The 17,144-nt window shown below is 43.1% G+C and overlaps 1 protein-coding gene across 3 annotated transcripts in view; it reads left to right on the forward strand.

Moving 5' to 3' along the window:
• Positions 1 to 17,144, forward strand: part of FAT4 (FAT atypical cadherin 4) — a 320,456-nt gene that overhangs the window by 145,202 nt on the left and 158,110 nt on the right. Inside the window, exon 2 of one of the 3 annotated variants that reach the window (XM_033938766.1) lies at positions 2,430 to 2,501. The exons of the other annotated variants lie outside the window; for them this stretch is intronic. The gene's annotated coding sequence lies outside the window, so the exon portion shown is untranslated. The remainder of the gene's footprint in view (positions 1 to 2,429; positions 2,502 to 17,144) is intronic. 3 annotated transcript variants of the gene reach the window in all.

The following is a 17,144-nucleotide window of genomic DNA, read 5'->3' on the forward strand; positions in this document are numbered from 1 at the left end:
GTTTTGCGAGAATATTTTGCTCGTCTTGCAAAACACTCACAAACCGCTTTACTTGCAAACCGAGGTTTGACTGTATACTAAGGAGATTATTTTGAAAGCACTTAGACACACAAAGTACCATAGGCTTCCTTGATAATTTTGGACCCAGATTCTCTAAATGGCAATTGAAGATCAGTGCGCCTAGCCAATCTAGGTGCCTGACATTCAATTAGGGTTAATTGGCACCATTAATTGAAAAGTATCATTAAAAAGCAATTAATTAGCTGGTATGAGGAACCTACCGGAAAGTAGATATTATTAGGAGTGGATTCTGGGTGGATTTCACTGAGGTGAACCCTGTTATAAATAAGAATACACTCAAGCTTTCAACGCCTACTGATGACTAAAACTGCATAGGCACTACTAGACATGATTCTATGAATGGCACCTAGCGGATGATTGTCAATTGCGCTCCTCATGCTGTTTATACAATTAGGGTCTTTGTGTCCAGGTGCTTTGAAAATGTGCCCCTTACCTGTTATTTTAATTAAAAGATAGAATTACTCTTGGCCTAGAGCAGACATGGGCAACTCCGGTCCTCGAGGGCTGGAATCCAATCGGGTTTTCAGGATTTCCCCAATGAATATCTAATCTAATCTAATCCAATCTAATCCTTAGGTTTGTATACCGCATCATCTCCATGTTCGTAGAGCTCGGCGTGGTTTACAGTAGAAGAAATAGGAACTACAACAGAGGGTAAAGAAGATAGAAGTGTGAAGAAAATTTAGAGGACTTGGGATGCCAAGATATAAGAGTTTCCTTGATTCCTAAGTTGGAGGGAGACTTACATTTTTGAGAAAAGCCAGGTTTTCAGATGTTTGCGGAAAACTTGGAGAGAGCTCAAGTTCCGAAGAGGGGAGGTAAGGTTGTTCCAGAGCTCAGTGATTTTGAAGTGGAGGGAGGTCCCTAGCTTTCCTGTGTGGGAAATACCTTCTAGCGAGGGGAAGGATAGTTTTAATTTGTGGGAGGATCTGGTGGTATTAGGGTTTGAGGAATTCCAAGAAAGAGGGATAAAGGGAGGGAGGATACCGTGTAGGATTTTGAAAGCTAAACAGGAGCATTTATAGTCGATCCTGGCGATAATTGGAAACCAGTGGAGCTTGGCCAGGAGCGGGAAGACATGGTCAAATTTACTTTTAGCGAAGATGAGCTTGGCCGCATTGAAAGCAGTGCATGCAAATAGATCTCATGCATATTCCTTGGGGAAATCCTGAAAATCCGATTGGAAGAGGGGAGGTAAGGTTGTTCCAGAGCTCAGTGATTTTGAAGTGGAGGGAGGTCCCTAGCTTTCCTGTGTGGGAAATACCTTCTAGCGAGGGGAAGGATAGTTTTAATTTGTGGGAGGATCTGGTGGTATTAGGGTTTGAGGAATTCCAAGAAAGAGGGATAAAGGGAGGGAGGATACCGTGTAGGATTTTGAAAGCTAAACAGGAGCATTTATAGTCGATCCTGGCGATAATTGGAAACCAGTGGAACTTGGCCAGGAGCGGGAAGACATGGTCAAATTTACTTTTAGCGAAGATGAGCTTGGCCGCATTGAAAGCAGTGCATGCAAATAGATCTCATGCATATTCCTTGGGGACCGGAGTTGCCCATGTCTGGCCTAGAATTATGTTTTGCTCTTCCTAATAATAGTGGACTGGTCAATGGAGCATATGAGAGTGTGGTCCAGTGGTTAGAGCTACAGACTCAACACCCTGAGGTTGTGGTTCAAACCCCACATTGCTCCTTGTGACCCTGGGCAAGTCACTTAATCTCTCCATTGCCCCAGGTACATTAGATAGATTGTGAGCCCTCCAGGACACATAGGGAAAAATGCTTGAGTACCTGAATGTAAACCACTTAGGCTATATTGTTACAAGTAGTATATAAATAAATAAAATACATTTTCTCTTAACTATACTGTATTGATTTTTTTCTTTATTGTGTTTTCTTTATTGCTTTAACAAGGTTGGGTTTTGTTTTTGGATTGGATTGTTAAAGGGCCTCTCAAAGTAACAATACTACACTCAAAATATCAACTTGCCTATTTATTTATCATGTGTGTTTCCAGATTTTGCTTCTTCCTCTAGTGCAGGGGTGTCAAAGTCCCTCGTCGAGGGCTGCAATCCAGTCAGGTTTTCAGGATTTCCCCAATGAATATGCTTGAGACCTATTAGCATACAATGAAAGCAGTGCATGCAAATAGATCTCATACATAGTCATTGGGGAAATCCTGAAAATCCGACTGGATTGTGGCCCTCCAGAAGGAACTTTGACACCTCTGCTCTAGTCTTCATTCTTCCTGGTGCTCGTGCACTTTTATTTCATCAACTACCTTATCAATGAAAGGAGGGCAATATTTCTTCTCATTTTTCATTTGCTCATGTTGCATACTTTCTTTTACTTAGATGCCTAGTAGCAGTAAATGATGGCAGATGAAGATCTCAGAAGCCAATGCAGTCTGAAGTTGTCCACTTTAGGTACCGTAGATGTGCTGTTAACCGCTTATGTAGAGCAATCCGGTGATATTCGGTGGCACTTAACTAGCAAGCACCACTGAATATCCCTTCTAATCATCTGTGCTGAACCAGCTAGTTTGTAGGTGGTCCGGTGATGGAGCAAGGACAGAGTTTTTCAGGATGCTAAATATGTTTATTCTATAAGCCATTTTGAGCTCTTTGGGGATAACAGGATAGAAAACAAAATCAATAAATGACTGACCAATTAGGACAGAAAAATGGCTGCCCTGACCTTATGTTGGGAGTTAACCAGACAGTGGACTGCATATTGACTGGGGGTGGGGAGTGGTCTAGCGTAATGTGCTTCCACCCCAAACCTCCTAGAATATCCAAATTGCCCTAGGAATCACAGCAAGACCATTACTTCCACTCACTCCCAAATGTCATGCAAGACCTGTGCTTCTCCCATAGCCAGACTCTAACCACTAAATTCCCCTTCCTCTCACCACCTCCTGGAAGAGCCAGACCCTCCATTTCCCTTGTGACCCAGTGTGGAAATGAGCAGGAGTGATGCCTCCATAAAATGATTGTCTTGGCAGCCCTCCTAGGGATAATTCTAAGGGATCAATGGAAAACTACCTTGTTCAACTAATTATGACACATGGAACTTGATATGAACAAGCTGTCAAGCAGCTAATAAATGTGTTTACCAAGACCTCAAACACCCAAGACACTACTTGAACTGGTTTCGTGTCTTTACCGGGGTGACGTGTTCATCATCGGTCTTGTTTAATTTTTTAATGCAGACTATGATACCGTACTGTATCTATATGGTTCTGTACATAATAATAAATAATTAGGAAGAGCACTTAGCTTGTGGCCCGACGGCTCCCCAGCCGTTTCACTGGTATGTTTCCTCAGGGGCAAAAGCTCTTCTTATCAGTATTATTTTATGCACTGTTAAGTACCTTTACTGCACCTCTGCTAATCCGATGAGCCCTTCTAGGGAACCAGGTGCCATGAGGGAAATAGACAGGTATGTCCTTAACCATGGGGGAGAGGAGCTGGCATTGGAAGGGGCAAAAATGTGGATGCTGATGGAATATTGAGCAATACCTGCATAAGACCTGGCAGCTGGCACCTGAGGAATTCTGTACACAGCGGACGGTGTTTAAAAAAACGATGCTGACTGCTGAAGGCTGAATAACTACCCCATCATTTTTTATACTTTTTTTTCCTTGTAGAAATTTACACATTTCATTTCCTAATAGTATCGACAGGAAACAAAACGATCCACAAAGAAAAAAACCCCCCCAAAAACCCAACAGAGAACAAGTCTTATTAAAGTAGGTGTAAAACTCATTAGTACACAGAAGAAAAGGATAGCCAGAAAGAAATAGTTTCTAGGCAAACAAACAATAGAACAAAACCGCAATTTACAATAACAGAAAAGACCAACTGGGCAAGATATAAAATTAACTTACACAGTAAAACCTTGGTTGGCGAGTATAATTCGTTCCAGAAGCATGCTTGTAATCCAAAGCACTCGTATATCAAAGCGAACTTCCCCATAGGAAATAATGGAAGCTCAGGCGATTTGTTCCACAACCCAAAATCTTTAATACAAATACTATACGTACTTGTATTGCAAGACCTCACTCGTTTAGAATAGTCGCTACACTTTTGCAGCATCAGAGAGAGAAGAACCATCGGCTCAGTTGTGATGATGTGACCTGTGTGTACTCTATGTACTCGTATTGCAAGACGTTGCTTGTATATCAAGTTAAAATTTAATAAAATGTTTTGCTTGACTAGCAAACCAAGTTACTTGCAATCCAAGGTTTTACTATACTAGACCATTCGCTTGATTCCTATAAACCAGTGGCTCTTGCATCATTAGGGACATTTACAGTGGATAGTTTAGAACAGTGTTTCTTAAACCTGTCCTGGGGGACCTCCAGCCAGCCAGGTTTTCAAGATATCCCTAATGAATATGTATGAGGCAGATTTGCATGCCTGTTACCTCATATGCAAATCTGCCTCATGCATATTCATCAGGAATATCTTGAAAACCTGTCTGATGTAAATTTTTGACCTTTGCAGCTGCTCCTCTAAGTTTCTTTGTTACCTACCGTTCTCCTCATGTTATCATAGTCTCCTTTTTTTCTTTAAAAGTTAAATGCTGTTGTTTAAAAATGATCTGGTCGATTTTGTGTATCTAGATTTTTAAAAGGCATTTGACAAAGTACCTCATGAAGGACTCCTGAGGAAATTAGAAAATCATGGAATAGGAAGCAATATCCTATTATGGATTAAGAACTGGTTAAAAGATAGAAAAAAGAAAGTAGAGTTAAATGGTCAATACACTTCTCCCTCCGTATTCGCTGTGATAGGAGATTAATAGACCCACGAATACAGAAAAACCGCAAATAACTTTTTCATATGCTATTTGCTGTTTTCTATTAAAAACCATCGTGAATATGGTGAAACTGCAAATAACATAGAAACATAGAAAGATGACGGCAGAAAAGGGCCAAGGCCCATCAAGTCTGCCCACTCTATAGACCCTCCCCTTAAGATTATGTTTTGCCCTGACCCACGTAGGGATCCCACATAGGCGTCCCATTTATTCTTAAAATCTGGCACGCTGCTGGCCTCGATTACCTGTACTGGAAGCTTGTTCCATTGATCAATCACTCGCTCCGTGAAGAAATACTTCCTGGTGGGAGACCTGGCCTGTTCCTAAAGGAGAGGCAAAACATGGTGAAGATAGTTCTGGGAATCAGCAATTTTCTCTGGAAACGCTTAAAATCAGCGATTTCTCTATGCAAGCTGACATAATTTTGGGGGGAGGAGCCACCAAGCTAAAAAAAAACCCACGAATAATCAAAACCGCGATTCCTGGAACCGCGAATAAGGAGGGAGAACTGTATTCTCAATGGGTTCCCCATGGATCTATGCTGAGAGACTGCTGCTTTTTAACATATATATCAATGATCTAGAGATGGGGATTAGTGAGATAATTAAATTTGGCTTGTGGGAGATACGATAGAGATCTATAAAATACTGAATGGAGTGGGTAGATGTGAGTCTCTTGTCTTCTCTTTCCAAAAATACTAGGACTAGGGGGGCATGCATTGAAGCTACTAAGTAGTAGATTTAAAACAAACTGGAGAAAATACTTCTTTACTCAATGTATAATTGAACTTGGAATTTGTTGCCAAAAAATGTGGTGAAATCAGTTAGCTTAGCAGGGTTTAAAAAAGGTTTGGTTAACTTCCTGAAAGAGAAGTCCATATGCCATTATTAAGATGAATGTGGGGAAATCTACTGCTTTTTCCTAGGATATGCAGCATAAAATCTGTTTTACTCTTTGAGATTTTGCCAAGTACTTGTGAACTGCGTTGGCCATTGTTGGAAACAGGACACTGGGCTTGATGGACCTTCAGTCTGTCCCAGTATGGCAGTTCTTATGTTCTTATGTCCTTCAGATTTGACCAACTGGACTAGTAGCTCCTTTTCTTTTCTTTATTTAGTTTTAATACAATATATTTTTACACAAATGAACAAGCAAATTGGATAACTCAAAATTCCAAATAAAATCTCACATACATATTGTGAAACAGTCCACATCATGAGAGGTAAGGAGAAAATAAGTCAAAAATAGAAATAATATAAAAAAAAATACAAGATAATACAGTCCTAACTATTAGTTTGTATTATCTATTCAACCTTTAATAAACCCACCCATCCCTTTGCTGAGAAGATTATCTTATTTCCTACCGAAAGAAGAGTCTCCAATTGAGCAGGTTCAAAAAATATATATCTCTTACCTTCAAAGGTGGCTAAACACTTACAAGGAAACTTCAAATAGAATGATACACCTTTTGAGATTAGATGGGGTTTCAGAGCCATAAAGGCCTTACATCTCAGCTGAGTAGCATGGGCTACATCAGAAAAGAGTTGGCTTTCTTGACCACAAAAGTTAGCATCCTTATTACGAAAATATGCTATCATCACCAAAGTTTTATCTAAATCAGATTAAGAGATAATATCCTGGGAATCTTCCAAAAATGCTTTGAGATTAGGGGTTTCAGGACTACTCAGAACATCAGTGGTTCCTTCAAAACCCACTATTCTAGTCTTTAAGGAAATATAATATATTCTAGAAATCATTATTTTTCCAGCGTTAGGAAGTTTAAGGATATTAGAAAAATATTGTCGCAATAACACTTCAGAGGATAGGAAAGCTCAAAAAACGTAAATTTTTTCACCCCAATTTAATTTTCCATCATTTCATCCTTTTCTGTTCCAGGCTGCACCTTCACAACAGGACATTTTTTGTTACTAGTGTTATAGGTTCTGATTGGTCATACCGTTGCACGTTCCTATTGACCATTCTTGGTTATTTTTGGTGAACTTGGTAGCTAGCGATTCCCATGTCCTGCTTATTCTCGGAGAAAGCAAAGCTACTCTTTGAGGACAGAAGGACTGAGTTCTCACATATCTTCCCACGTTCTCTAGGAGTTGCATTCTTTTGGCTTGTTTATTGAACTGAGGGCCCTGCATGAGTCCGGTGAGTGAGAAGGCGTGTGTGTTGTGCATATGCAGTTGGGCCTGTCAAAAGCTTCCAGAAGCTGAAGGAATGGTGGGCAGAGTCTACACCAAGGCTCTTTCAGTGCCATCACCAACATGTGAGAACTTATATCCTGCTATCCTTGGAGAGTAGCTGCTACAGGTAAGTTACTTCACTTTATTGTTAATGACTTCATAATGCTTTTTGACTACAAACCAAAGTTTTGTTTTCCAGTCTTCATGCATTACTGTAGCAGCTTTCAAATCCTTCTAAAGATTTATTCATAAGATCAAATCATATTGTTGGTCTCTACCTATGTTCCCCAATGGATCCCTTTACTAACTCAGGAGTTGCATTAAAAAGATTTATCATATTACAGTCTTTTCAGTTTGTTCTACGTTGTGCTCGTTATGAACTTGCTATATTTTCCTTATTGAATACATTGCTTTGAAAGAGTGCAGTTCAACAATTAGGCAAAATATCCAATTTCAGTGAAAACCGTTGATAGACAAAGTTTATTTGCTTTGTGTCACTCATCTAATTAACAAAATGATAGAGAAAGGATGGAAAATTAAAAGCACATGCTATGTAAGTAGGATGACTGCTCAGGACACACAAAGCCCAGGAAGAAGGATTACTCTCATTAAGAATAATCTTTGACCCTTTCACATATCAAAATACCTTGGGTAAGGTACTGTACTAAATTATTGCCATCTGTACGTTTTCTAGTAACTCATGGTTATAATGTTAACAAAGTATGTATAATAGGGGGGGGAAAGTAAGTTGTGCAAGGTGTGTCCTGTTTTGCACTCTTTGAGTGCAATATTTTGATTTATTTGATATTTTTAGCCCAGCGATTTAGGATAACCCCGTTCCTCATATTTACGAGTAAGCACCCGAGCACCTTGAAGAACAACTTACGGTACCTGTATCTCAGTTTTTCTGTTATAGAAGGATATGCCATTCTACACAAGAATTCATTGATAAGGCGGAAATTTTGAAAAATAAATATGAGGAACGGGGTTATCCTAAATCGGTGGTTGCAAAAGCGTACAAGAGGGCGAGATTCAGTGCTCGTGATCAACTGCTCCAGTATAAACCTAAAGCTGAGAACTATGAGATGGTGCTGTGTATTTTGAAATTCTCTACGATTTCTCAATGATTGGGCAGGAAAATAAAAAGGCTTTGGCCCATGGTGTAAACCAAGCAGAATTGTCAGGAGTTAGATTGTAAAATAGCTTTCTCCCGTAACAGAAATCTGAAAGATCTATTATGCCCTTCTGATGTGTGGTCTATTAGAGTGGTGGGGAGGATGGGACTGTTTTGCTGTAATCAATGTATAGCGTGCTCTCTAATTTGAGAAGGAGATCAAGTTTGTATTCCCGGAAGGAGAACCTGGAAGATGACATGCAGTGCCACATGTGAAACGATTGGTGTGGTATATGCTATTGTATGCCCATGCAACTTGTGGATTAGGGTACTGTACACTCACCCTCGGGCCAGATTGCTCATCAATGGGAGTCTGACAGACGCGTTCGAGCTGCAACGAGGCACCTGCCAGGGTTGCCCGCTTTCTCCCTTACTGTTTCTCTTGGCTATTGAGCCTCTGGCTATCAAGATCCGACAATCTCCTGGTGTTCGGGGTATTTGGGTGGGGGGAAGGGAATGCAAAATTAGCTTATTTGCGGATGATATTTTACTTTATTTGGATCAGGCCCCCATCCATCTGGTGGCGGCGCTGGCACTCGTCAAGGATTTTGGGTTGCTTTCAGGTTAATTGTAGTAAATCCGAACTTTTGCTGTTGGCGGGTGGCCCCGTAGAACCGTGGCATGCCTTGCTCCCTATTCCACCCTCGGCTGCCCCAGTTTGTTATCTGGGTATTTATCTGAGCACTAACCCTGCCACATTCTATTCCATGAATGTTCTCCGTCACCTTGATGCCATTGGGAGGTTGTGTCAGGGGTGGCAGGATCTCCCTTTGAGATTCCTGGGACACGTGGCTCTGGTAAAAATGGTCCTACTCCCCAAACTGCTGTATCCCCTTCAGACAGTGCCACTCTGGCTTCGCCGCCAAGACGAACTTCATTTTAAATCCTAAATATCCCGGTTTATTTGGCGGTCTAAGGCCCCCCTGAGTTGCTATGGCTAAGTTGGCCCTGGTTAAGGGGGCTGGGGGGTTGAACGTCCCAGATGTCCGCCTCTACATTGTTGCTGCTCTCTTACGCTGGATCCACGAGGGGTAAATGGGATCTGCGCGCTACTGTCGTTCAGGATGGGCTGAGTGTTGGAGTCAACCTTTTCAGTTTTTTAACCTGCTCCACGCCCAGTCAGACTTGGCTGCCCGCACGGGGGGGGGGGGGCATTCGAGGTTCCTGCTCCCATTTCGGAAGGCTTGAGAGTGGTGGCGCCGCTGCCAAGGACTGCCGATGGCGGTCTCTCCGTTTCTGCTGTTCGAGGGCAACGCGGGATTCCTGCCGGGCTGTAGGCGGTCGATATTTCAGGATTGGGCCTTTCGGGGCTGTAGACGAATGGAGCAATTGTTGGCCTTATCGGGGGACTCTTTCCCCTCGTTTCAGCAGCTTCAGGCGAAGTGGGCCATCCCACATAAGTATTTGTTCTCATTCCTCCAACTTCGACATTATTGGTCGTCTACTCGGCAGGCTTGTGCAAGGGGTTGGGACGCAGGCCCCCTGGATCAGATTTTTGCGCCTACTCCACCGGGCTCAACCGATTATCCCACTGGTATGGTGTTCTGCGGCTCTCTTCCAGAGTTCCTGGGATGTGCAAATTGCGGGAGTGTTGGGCAGGGAATTTGGGCCAAAGTATCTCTGCTCCCCAGTTTTTGGACTGCTTCTGGACTCTTTATCTTTTTTCCAAATCGGCTTATTATAAGGAGATGCAGTACAAAATTGTACATAGAGCCTACATCACCAGGTCCAGAGGGGCACAGATTGGGTTGTGGAACAGCGATCTTTGTCGTAAGTGTAAAAGCAGGCCTGGTACCTATCTTCACTCTTTTCTTGAGTGGGGCGCTCACCATTTGGACTGAGCTATTGGGCCTCCTTGACGCTGTTCTTCACTGCTCCATAGAGTGGGACTATGGCACCCTCCTCCTGGGTTTTCAGGGTCCGCTACAGGAGCAGGGCTTCTCTCCTCCTCAGTGTAAATTCCTAAACAATATCTATTTTGGTGGTGAAAAAATTGATTTTGATGTATTGGGCCTCTGAGGATTCTCCCCCAGCTGCGCAGTGCTGGGCCAAACTGCAGGAGATGGCACAATTTGAGATCCGCTCCTTTGCTATCTGTCATTTTTTTAGTCATTCCCTCGAATTTAGTTCAGTTTTCTTCATTTTCTTTAATTTTTTTGGCCTTCAGGCCATTTTGAGACCTTTTTTGACCCAGGGAGCATCAACGGTTGTTGGTATACTTTTCTCTTGAACTTCCCAGGTAATCAAGCCATTTAATTTCATGTCAGCCATTTTTCCCTCCATGTCAAAGAGGGTACCGAGTGTACTCGATGTAATTGGCCCATTTCAGGCTCTGCCCCCTATAATTGGTGTATTCAATGTCTAGGTCCAGACAGTTGGGCCATTTGCTGTGACCTCTATCTGCATATGCAAAAGAGGGCACTTAAAGCCTTACAACTTCAGTTTGAAAGACTTTTTAGTTCTGTATCAACATCGAGCATGGCGGGAGATTTGAGACCCAATGCATTGAGCACTGGGTCTCTCTTCAAAGGGTCTTCCTCCATGCCTCATCCATCGCAGTCGCACACTGGGCAGAAGATTTTAATGTAGGTTCTATAATGACACCCAGATCTTTTTCTTGGGTACTGACTCTTGCATCAAGAAGCTATGATTTGGATTCTTTTTCCCAATGTGTATCACTTTTCATTTGTCCACGGTAAATTTCATCTGCCATTTGGATGCCCAGTCTTCCAATTTCCTAAGGTCTTCCTGCAGTTGTTCACAACTTTGAATATTCTTTGTCATCTGCAAATTTATTCACCTCACTTATCTTTCCAGTTAAGTGCTGAATATAGGCACTTAACCTCATAAGGGCCGACTCTACCTCCAGATCACCCATTTAATAATCTGTCTGCAGTTAATGCTACCATTTAGCAGCCCTAATAGGTTAAGTATCAGAGAATATCAGTGCATAGTTCCACACACGTGATTTAACCAGCCAGGAGCCACTCCTCTCTGATCAAATCACTTTGAATATTAACTCCAAGGTATTAGTTTTCTTATATTGTACACAGATTAAGTCATGAATGAAGTTGTACAGTCAGGGGTCATGAAGAAGTAGCCAGGTAGGAGTGGGAGAGTACTGTGCAGTATTATAGCATTTTCTGTTAACTGGGTGGTCAGTAAAATCAACTGGGTGGCACAACCATTCCGAGAGTCCTGGGGATAATACTGCCTGCATATATGATCATTATTGTATTATATGTAATTATCTGTAGACGAACATTGTTAGTTCCCTAAATATAGGTAATTCAAAGTTATTTGTGCTTGTTAGTGTTATATACTGCATTCTGGTTTGCTGGTGGGAACCTGAAGTCATCCAAACATTGCTTGTAAACTGAGCTGGAATTTGCACAGAGCTTCCTTTAAGACCCATTGCTTGGGAGCCTGTGAGAGGTTTGTGATGCATCATTAACATATATACTGAAACGTATGGCAATTATATGGATAGGAGGTTGTTTTCCCACAATAGCCACTTAAAGCGGTCAGAGTCCTGATTCACTGTTTACTGAGCATGAAGGCTGAGAGCTTCAAATTTGTGCGAAATCAAACTTTTGAGGTGACTTTTTTGTGTGGTAATACTAAAGAACTAAAGAGATACATTATACATACAAAGACCCTGCACATCTCTTCATTTTGTGTGATCTGTTTGGCTAGTTGACAAATCATTGCCTCTTGATTAGAGTTGCCATATGGCTGCAGAAAAAGGAGGGCAGATGGAGTCATCTGGGTTTCATTGCTTTCAATGGAAGTAAAACCTGAATGTCTCAAATTGTCCTCTTTTTCTGGAGCCATATGGTAACCCCTCGAGGTGCTTCCAACCCCACAGGATCCCTGCAACCCTGGGGGGATCCTCATGGGATCCGCAGGATTCCTGTCATCTCCGTTCCTGTGCAGCTCTCTATACTAAACAAAGGTGCTTCCACTTTGGTTGCCTGCTTCCCGTTCATTCCTAGCTGGTCCCTTAATATAGTAACATAAAGGAGTATTTTCGATAGGACGTCATAAGTCCGACTTTGAATATTTCCCACAAAACATACAAAATTTTCAAAAGTGCTGGACGTCCAAATTTTTTTTTTTTTTTAAATCATCTAATTGGACATCTTGACCACCAGGACATCCGACTAGATGTCCAACCTCAGCATGTCTAACTTTATTCCTCATTTTTGACCACAGTACCGTCTAAGTTGAAAACATCCAAATGAAGCCCATTTGGACGTGGAGGAGCCAGCTTTCTAAAGGACTGTCCACACAGACATGCCAACAGCACATTAGAAGGCACTGCTGTGAACTTCACATAAGCAGTGCCAGAAGTACATCTCACCATAACCCCTTTATAAAGTATGTTGAGCCATTAAAAACTCTCCCACTTGTCCTTAGGTTCCAACTTCTGGAGTTGTTGTTAAAGCTCACTCCAGACTATCCAAATCATCTCCAGCCTATCCACCACCTTCTCCATGAAAAATAATTTCCTAACATTAAAGTCTGACAAGTCTATCAAGCAGCTCACTTCAGTCGGGAACTACTCCCCATTATAGGATCTTCTTCGTCATATATGCATTTCAAGCGAGGATTGAAAACATACTTGTTTAATAAATTCCTAGCAGAGCACTAAACCCTGTGCTCTCCTTGCATGTCTCACACGCTCCTCAAGCCAAAAGAAAAAGCTCTATGGACAGACTCATTCAGCTCTTACTACCGGCTCTCCCTCACTTATCTCGCCTTCTCCTTCTGGGTCCCTGTATCTATATCTGTTCATTCGAAATCTGTTCATCTACTCAAGTTCTTCTCTTATTACCTTACCATAATTGTAATTGACTCTGACCTTGTCATGATCCTATGTTATTTGTACTTGTATCCTCACCTCTCATGTATGGTCTTCTACTTAACTCATGTTAACCACATCAAACTTCACGGTGTATTGTGATATATACATAAAATTTTACCACCTCTCAACCTCAATTTATGTCCTCTAGTTTTATCAATTTCTCTTCTCTAGAAAAGATTTGTTTCTATGTTAACACCTTTCAAATATTTAAATGTTGTATCATATCACTCCTGTCCCTCCTCTCCTCCAGAGTATACATGTTGAGGTCTTCTAGTCTATTCTCGTACTTCTTTTGGCACAAACACCCTACCATTTTTGTCACTTTCCTCTGGACTGCTTCAAGTCTTCAAATATGCTTGGCCAGATACTGCCTCCAAAACTGAACACAATACTCCATGTGGAGCCTCAACAATGACCTGTACAAAGGCATCAATACCTCCTTTCTTCTGCTGGTTACGCCTCTCTCTATACAGCCTAGCATCCTCTCTATATAGCCTAGCATCCACCTTGTCACCTTCAGATCCTCAGACACCATCACCCCAAGGCCCCTCTCCCCATCTGCGCATATCAGCCTCTTGCCTCCCAGCACATACATATCCCTCAGATTTCACTTGAGATTTCAGAGCTCAGGCTGTAACCTGCCCAACACTGGAGTGTTGTTTCCTCTTGAAGGCCTGAGCAGTGCCTCATTTCGGCATGGGGGATGGTCCCTGTGTTTTGGGTTTAGCTGCCCGTGCTGGGTCTTCGAATAGTTTCATCAATGGAGGTAGAGCAGCCTTTTGTCTGGTTTCTATTCCGGTAGTTGGCTGCTCTTTCTGCTCTGAGCCTCAGAGGTTGTTTCATCTCAAATGGTGGTTTTTTTTCTCCCTTCTTCAGTTTGCGCATGTAGCTGATCCTGAACTGGATGTGCCATGGGAAGACTGGATGGGCCATTTGTCCTTTATCTGTCTTCATGTTTCTATGTTTCTATAGAGTGCATTGCGTTCTGTGGGAGTAGAGACTGCTGTGGTTCTCGGTGAGGAGTTTTCCTCCTTTTCTAGGTGTGGTCTCGGGCTCTCGGATGCTATCTTCTCTGGTTCTGGGTTGTAGCTTTATATCTGGGTGTGGATGGGTGTGTTTCTATTGCTAGCCTGGAACATGGCTCCATCTCCTGGATGTAGAACGGGTGCTCTGACTGGTCTAGCTTCTGGGCATAGCTCTGTCTCTGACTGTGGAGTGGGCATGCTTCCATCTGTGGGTGTAGAGTGAGCACGTTGTCATCTCTAGGATGGCTCCATCTCTGGATGTTGAACCAGCATGCTCTCATCTCTAGGTTTTGGGCATGACTCCATCTCTGGATGTAGAGCAAGCATGCTGTCATCTCTAGCCTTTAGGTATGGCTCCACCTCTGACTGTAGATCATGTGTAGTGCCAACTCTGTCCTTCAGGTATGTTCCATATAGGATGAGCATATGTCATCTTTATCCTCCAGGCATGGTCCCTCTCTAGAAGTAGAGCAGGCACATTACTATCTCAAACTTTCGAGACTACATCCATCGCTTATTGGGGTGGGGTGGGGGAGGGGAGGATGAGTGCACTGGCTTCTCTAGCCTTCAAATATACCTCTGTCTTTGGAGCATTCATGCTTTCATCTCTGATCTTCAATCATGACTGCATCACTGTCTGTGGGGCAAGCACACTATGTGGTGTACCTCCACCCGTGCCTGTGGGGTGTTTCTCCTGGTTATCTAGCACAGTGACATCACTGCATCTGGGGCATGTCTCCACTGACTCTATAGTAAGTGACAAGTATCCAGCTTTGGATGTGGTGCTCAACTTCCTTTGGATGTGCTACGTGGTTCTGCATCCAGTCAGGTCACTCAGCTCTTCCAGATCATGTCCCCTCTCTCCCTTACTTGCTCGAGCCTCACTCGCTCCTTCTGCCTTCAGCAGCACTCATTGTAGGGACGCACAGGCAGCGATTCATGAGCTCCACGTGGCTGACCTACAAGCCTTCCCTCTGACATCAACTCTGATGTCGGAGAGAAGGTTTCTGGGTCAGCTACGTAATAGCATGTGAATCGCTGCCTGTGCGTCTCTGCAACGAGAGCCGCTGAAGGAAGAAGAAGGTAACTGGGAACCCTCCCCCCTTGACCCAGAAGGCTTTCCTCTGACATCAGCTCTGACGGAAGGAAGCCCTCTGGGTCGGCTTCAGTGGAGGGGTGGACGGGAAGGAAAGATCTCCAACAGTGGCTTTGAGAGGAGGGTGGAGGGTATGAAGGAGGGATTGCTGGCAGCGGCTTCAACATGTGAGTGGAGGGGCAGGAAGGAGGGATCCTTGGTGGCGGCTTTGGCAGGCTGGCAGGCAATATCCTTGGCAGCGGCCAGTGCTGTGTACCCCAGCAAGCGTCTCATGTCCCTCTAAGGGTACGCGTACCACGTGTTGAGAAACACTGTTCTAGAAAATGGTTAAATTGCATTCTGTCCAATCGATTGTTGCAAAAACCTCAGCAATTTCATTAATTCATGAGCAAAATATCTAGTCCACACTCCAACTTTAAAGAGAGATCAAGATTATTTTTCTACTGATTGGGCCAAGCCCTGTCTCTTTGTTGCAGCCTGAACCTCAAAAAAAAAAGAGTCAAAGGCTATGTTGTTATAAGTTTATTTATTGCAATTAATTCCACATGTAGTGATACCACAGACATAGAAACTGCTGACAGCTCCTATTCTCTCCATGTTTCTCAGCTACAACATCATCTCGGCCCATACTTTCTGGTTTTACTTTCATTCCTTTCCATCCACTGAACGTTCTCTTTTGTCATGTATTCTTTTTTAAAATTCTAGTTCTGTTCTCTTTTGCATTAAGTGTTAATTGCTAAAGTTTTCGCTTAAAATAGTTCGATTTTTTTTTTTTAATTTCCACCACTTCCATCCTTTTACATCTTAAGCCCTCCCTCCGACGTCAACGTTGACATCGTGGAAGACTTCCGTTCCGAACGGCTGTGTGCTGCGGCAGGGCAGGTAGGGAGAAGACGAGCCTCCCATCCAACCCCGCAGGAACCCTGCGACCCTCAGAGGCGTCCCCACGGGATTCCCGCGACCCTCGGAGGCGTCCCCACGGGATTCCCGCGACCCTAGGGGGCGTCCCCACGGGATCCCTGCGACCCGAAGGGGGAACAAGCGGGATCCCCGCGGGTCCCGCGGGATTCCCGTCGTCCCCGTTCCCGTGCAGCTCTCTAGACTGGAGGAGTTGCCGTACAGTGAGAGGCTGGAGAAACTGGGTCTCTTCTCCCTTGAAAAGAGGAGACAGAGGGGACATAATCAAAACATTCAAAATATTGAAGGGAATTGACTTAGTAATAATAATAATAATAATAATTTTATTTCTTGTATACCGCTATACCGTGAGGTTCAAAGCGGTTTACAGTAGATACAGAAGAGATGCAATTAAGTAAGATTAATAAAATAAGAAAAAGTACTTAGAGTTCCCTGACTGTCCCAAAGGCTCACAATCTTGCTAAAGTACTTGAGAAAAATAAATTAATTAGGCTAGAAACATAGAATAGAAGAAGGCAGGAAAACAGTACATAGGAAAATTAATTTAGAGTACATTATATAGGAGTTTTTTTTCAGATACAATATATGGGAAGGATTTTAACCAATGCAACCCTGACCGATAGAGACAGGGGGAGCTCCCCCTAATGAAGACAATAGTCGCGAAACTGTTTGAGCTTATCTGATATGTTGCAATGATACACACGAGCCCAATCCGCACTGAAAAAAATCCCAAGATACTTGAGTTCTCCCACAGCCCAATGAAAGGGGAAAGCAGGCAGAAGGCGTGAAGCACAAGGGGACGTCACGGACAAGGCCTCAGACTTGCTTAAATTTATACACAGGCCCAAAAAGGTCCCATAAAGGGCAATAAGATTAGTCAGGAGAGGGATGGACACCCGAGCATTGCCGACAAAGAGCAGCATGTCATCTGCAAACGGTTATCTTACAGTCTTCCAGTCCAACCCAAATGCCC

Source organism: Geotrypetes seraphini, chromosome 1 (genome assembly GCF_902459505.1).
Source record: "Geotrypetes seraphini chromosome 1, aGeoSer1.1, whole genome shotgun sequence".
Lineage (NCBI taxonomy): Eukaryota > Metazoa > Chordata > Amphibia > Gymnophiona > Dermophiidae > Geotrypetes > Geotrypetes seraphini.